At 33.6% G+C, this 6,000-nt stretch overlaps 1 protein-coding gene across 1 annotated transcript in view; it reads right to left on the reverse strand.

The window, feature by feature from the left end:
* Positions 1-3,263, reverse strand: part of LOC140435542 (uncharacterized) — a 52,503-nt gene extending 49,240 nt beyond the window's left edge. Inside the window, exon 1 of the mRNA XM_072524288.1 lies at positions 3,000-3,263. The gene's annotated coding sequence lies outside the window, so the exon portion shown is untranslated. The remainder of the gene's footprint in view (positions 1-2,999) is intronic.
* Positions 3,264-6,000: the final 2,737 nt, after the last annotated feature.

The raw sequence follows: 6,000 nt of genomic DNA on the forward strand, positions 1-6,000 counted from the left end.
ATTCACAATGTCGCTAAAGAATTTTTTGAGCCACTGTCGTGTTTTTGTACCAGTGTGGACTATAAACTCAGGATACATTCCATCCAAGCCTGCTGATTTTCCTGTTTTAGTTTGGTTAAGCGCTTCGTTTATTTCATCCAATGAGAAGACACGTGAGTATTCTGATGTTGCGGGAGTATTTGCTTTAAGTTGTTTAAGAGCTCTTTTTACGGTAGATATATGAGTTTTCTCAGATGGAGCTCGGGAGTTCTCAATTATTCTATTGGCTATTTTATTTGGCTCAATTGTTGATTTGTTTAAGTGTTGCGCTCTGCTTGCTTCGCCCAGTTTGCGGATCAGTCCCCATGCCTTTCGACTGGAACGTGAGAAATCAATATGTTCTACGGTAGACTTCCATTTATTCTCTCAAATAATAAAGTCTCTTAGTAATTCTAATTATAACTTATCAAATAGTTTTAACACCTTTCACTCGTCTTATTAATGTATTTCTATCAACTGAAGTATTTCCGGAAGTACTAAAATACTCAAAAGTACTACCTATCTACAAAAAGGTGATTCCTCAAATCTGACAATTACAGACCCCTAAGCATTGTTATCAAACAACAATTTTATTCCTATTTTGTGTCAAATAATTACTTAAGCAACTTACAATATGGATTCAGAAGTCCTTGTTCTACTGCGAATGCGGTATTTAATGTTGTGAGCGAGGTGATTGTGGGGCTTAAACGCGGCAATCGCATAGCAATTTTTCTTTGCGACTTGTCCAAGATTTTTGGCTGAATTTCACACGAAATTTTGCTTTACAAATTAAATTACTATGGAATTAGAGGAAACCCCCTTAAGCCTATAACTTCTTATCTATGTGGCAGACACCAGGCGGTAGTGTCTAAAGGTCATCTCTCCGATTTGCTATCCGTAAAACATGAAGTCTCTTACGGTTTGGTCTTAGGACCTCTTTTGTTTATGATTTATGTCAACAATTTGCCTAAATTCATATCTCCGTACAAATTCGTACAATTCGCAGATGATACGACATACGTTATAACAGGAAAAAATAATGATGATTTAAAAATGTCTTATGAGGAAGTTTCTACTATATCTACCACATGCTTCGCTGCAAACAAACTAAAACTTAACTCTAATAAAACACAAAATTTGGTTATCTTTGCAAGTAATTTACACAATGATCCAGAGATAACAAAGAGACTGTTAAACTATTGGGAATAACCATAGATAATCGACTGAACTGGTCGGCTGATATCACACAACTAAAGAAAAAGCTATTAAGTTCATTATTTGTTATTCGCCAAGTAGCAAGGGTTGTCATTAACATTAAACATCAATATTAAAAATGGCATATTTTTCTTTATTCCACTCTCACCTAAACTATGGATTATTCATATGGGGCAATTCAACAAATGCACTTCAAATTTTTTGAATGCAAAGAAAGCTATCAGGACTTTAGCAGGGGTTAGTTATCTAGAACACTACCGACCTTTCTTCATCAAATTCAAAATTATGCCGCTATCTACTCTATTGATATTTCAAGTTTGGACTAAAATTCGCAGAAAACCCATTTAATGCAGTCTGATGTTCACGTTCACAATACGCGAAACTGTCACTATTTACGAACAAATTGCTGTAAATTACGCCATTTGCCTCAGGATTACAATCTGATGAATTGTCAATTATCAACCTATGAAACCAGCCTGGTATTTTCCTGTTATTTGTTCTGCATATCGTGCCGTCATATGACACAAGAAATCATCACATGATACAATAAATAACAAGGCGAGAAATAATGTTAACCAAAAAAATTTAGAGTCATAATGAGATACATTGGGAGTAGACATATGAAGGTAGATCTCATGGAAAATAAGACAAAATCGAAAGAGGATTAAAGAACAAAACATATATTGGTTTAAAGTAGGTAAGTAAATGGAAAGGCATATATAGGATGATTCATTAAGAATGTCCCATCTCTGAGTTGTAGATTTTAGACCTCAAAATATATTGATTCTGAAAACATCCTTTATATAAATATGGCTATTTTCTGATATACTGGGTGTTTAAAGTTGGAATATGGATTTTAATTTTCGCAATAATGGTTTCACAATTTCTATTTGAAAATTGACAATTTTACGGTTTTTGGCTTGACGATTGTTAATTTAGACTTCAATTTAGCATTGGTAATAGAGGACGCTAGTTACACTTAGTTGTGTTTAGTAAATCAAAGCTAAATTTTTTGTCGGGTGAGCCATGGATAAAATAATAGGAAACTATGAAGAAGCGTTAAATTCTACAAAAAAAAATTAATCTTGTTTGATTCATGTAATTCGGTCGGTTATCCAGTTATTTGATTCTAAGAGCTATATCCTCTAGTAATTCGTGTAAATGTTGTTGTTTGACGAAAATCTGAATACAGAAGTCTATTTAAATTGGTTGGCAGTTTAAAAGAACCTATTAAGTAGTCATATATTTCACCACTACAAATAATGTTAACCTTAAGTCGTGTTGAAAATGGGCTTCTTTTGTAGCATGCGGATTTTTAGAATCTAATAAATGATTATTTTTTGAATTATATATTCCTCGTCTATAAATGTTGCTTCATTAGTAAAAAAAATGTATCTAAATAATTGTTATTGCAAAAATTAAAATCCATATTTCAACTTTTAACATCCTGTTTCTCGTAAACTAGCAATATTTGTATAAGGCACGTTGGGCAAAATCATACTTTGAGGTCAAGAATCTACAACTCAGAGATTGGACATTCTTAATGAATCACCCTGTACGGATACTATGAAATAGCACCATGGATCACAAAATAATTTGGTACGCCTAATTGTAACACCATCTACAGTAATAATATTTATAGCCTATCTTTAATGTTTCGTTGTGTTTTGAGTATTTATAAATCTTAGTTAAAAAGACACAAGCAACAATATTTTCAAAGCCAACAATTCTTTTCAAAATCCCGATAAAACAAATTATTTACAAACCTTGTTTTCCGATTGCACCAACTTTCTTCTCTTGATATCACTATTTCTTCGAAAATAACAAATCTTTCTTTGTATAATCAAAGTCTCTTTAATTAAAAAATTAGCAACTGCACCACGAAATGTTTACGTCAAACTGCGATGTCTATTTACAAAGCATCTATTTATACCAGATTTTCTAAAATCATGCGCTAAAGGCGAACCCCTTTTCGAAATGTCAAGTCGCACTTCCTGAACGTCTTCGACTAAAATGCCTGCAAACTTTTAAATCATTTTTCTACGACTAAAACCTATTGATGGTTAATTTTAGACTGTTTGGTTTTTTTAAGGAAACACTTGACTTTATTTTTGAGGTTCTTGAGAACAAAAGCCTGAACCGCGTCCAAATTGGCTTCTTGCCAAGTGTAAAGTTCTTTCTTTGTATGGTTCAGGATTTTCTGTCTCCATTTAGCGACAGGGTCGCAGTTTAAAATAAATTTGAAAGGAATTAGAAATAATCTGTGACAAAGAAACATTTAAAATAATAAAAATTGGCCGTATGTTTTGACAACACAATCTTGCTCTATGGCTTTTGATATAGTTACGCTAAACCAGTGAAAGATGCTATGAAATAGAAAAAAAAAAAAAATAAATTACTGAATTCAGTACGATGTACAACAAATAAATTCTTCCAACCGTAAACATTGACCATAAGCTCTTTTAGAGTTCTTCCAACAAGCTGATGAGTGTGGAACTATTAACGCTGCTGTCCCGTTCAATTCAACTACACAAATGTACTGTTCGGGTCAATATGACCCAACTATGGCTTACGCTCCTTAATCGAAATAAAATAAGCTAATAGTGCTAAACAAAACTTTACTAATAAAAAATTATGGTTAATTAAACAAAAATGATGTTGTTAATGTAAATTAAACCTTATTAACAAAAACAAAAGGTATTTTTTTCGTTCATTAACCAGAAAAGCCTAATAACAAATATCTACAAAATTTAATTCAGTTTATAACTGGGACAGCGATAAAAAGAATGGGTTTTACAAATATGTTTATGGCATATACAACATAAAATATTAGTCTTATCGTTTTTAGAACAAAATTTACAGCGTGATCGTTTAGCAGGTGGAGTTGGATTGTTCATAGACGGTTCATACGAACTAGAATTTCCATCTTCTCTACTCACTTCTGCTCGTGTCCTTTTTACCAGTTCTTGTGAGTCTTTGGTTCTTGGTAAATTTTTTCTGGAAAGGATAAGTGGTTTCACCAGTGTTTTTCCCAATTCCTCAAGAAAAATTCGCCGTTTTGTAAGTTTATTGGTGTTCCATTGGGGATTTATTGATGTCCATAAAACGAACGCGTTGTAGGCAGAAATGTCCAGCATATTATAAAAAACAATCATGGGCCAGCGATTTGTCTTTCTCTTACATGTATATGTACCAACAAGCTGATCTAGAGTATCCACTGCTCCCTTACTGGAATTATAATCTAAAATAATTTGGGGCTTTTTGTCATTTCTGTCACTAATAGCCTTTTCATGATGCAAAGTACTCATAAGAACAACATTTTTATTCTTTTTAGGAATATAGTTAACAACAGTGGTATCTTGCGTGAAGTAAAAATACGAACTATGAACTTCTTTATTCGCAATTTGTGCTGGAAGCTCTGGTTTATTTTTGCTTATAGTCCCCAGCATTGTATTATTTTTTTTTAGAAGAAGTTGGCCTAAATTGTACGATGTAAAAAAGTTATCGCAAGTAATATTGTGGCCTTTTAAATCATTAGTCAAGTCGCACACCACACGCATTCCCTGATTTCGTTCTGGCGCGGCACCTGCTTCTTTTCCTGTATAGATCTGCAATTTTAGAGCATAATAACTTTTGGTGTCACATAAAACCCAAATTTGTATGCCATATTTCGCTGGCTTGCTTGGAATGTACTGTTTGAAGGGACAGCGACCTCTAAAGGCTACTATTTTGGTAGATTTTCCACCCATTTTCCCCAAATTTCACGTATTGCAGCAAGTTTATCTAATCGTCTCCTATCCTGACTAGTAGTCTTGTTATTAAAACGTATCACTTGCGAAATTTTTGTAAACACTTCAAGGGACATTGTTGCTCGAAATATACTACGACCAGTTTCTTCATTCCACAAACTTTTAGTTGATTCACCATGGGACTTAAAAACCCCAGCTAACAATAAAAGACCAATGTATGCTTGAAAACCAATTTTATCCAAGTCTTTCAAGTTGGTTCCAAAAACACGCTGGCCTTCCATGTTTGTCATATTAATAATTTGGTTTGCACCTATGTCAGAAAAGAGCACGTCAAATGAATTTTTGATATCGAAAATTCGTGCACATACGTACTTTGTAACTCCTGGAGCATTATTTATAACATTGGCCGTAGAAAAACGACCGCGTTGATAAGCGACCACTGAATATTACCATCTTTCGAAGGAACTGTTACAGAAGGTTCTACAGGATGTGGTACGTAGAATGGAATAACAGAATCATCACTACTTTTTTCTTCACTCTCACTACTTGTATGGTTTTCTGTTTCTGATATGTATATGTATATGTTTCTGACACGTTCGCGAGCTCACGCAGCTCATTTTCGGTTAGCGTTCTTCGATGCGACATTATCAACATGCAAAAATAGACTGAAATGTATATGAATGGCATGAATGCGCTTGACATATCATCAGTGTCCTACCACTTGTCTATCATCCCCACTTCCTTCTACATGACGTACCCTTCTACCTGACATCGTCCAGCTACACTTCAAATTTTTTACAAGTTCTAGCTTGCAGAAACTTGTTTTTATTTATAAATTTACATGACTGACAAACACTGTTAGAAAATATAAAACACTGCCAACTAAACATACGTACACAGGAAATTTTTAACGGTTTAAATACGTGGGTCATATTGACCCGAACGTATCATAGGTAACAATTTAATTTTTATCAAAAAAATCAGGAAGTTAAAGTTTTATCTCATATGCAATTGAAAG

Source organism: Diabrotica undecimpunctata, chromosome 3 (assembly GCF_040954645.1).
Source record: "Diabrotica undecimpunctata isolate CICGRU chromosome 3, icDiaUnde3, whole genome shotgun sequence".
NCBI lineage: Eukaryota > Metazoa > Arthropoda > Insecta > Coleoptera > Chrysomelidae > Diabrotica > Diabrotica undecimpunctata.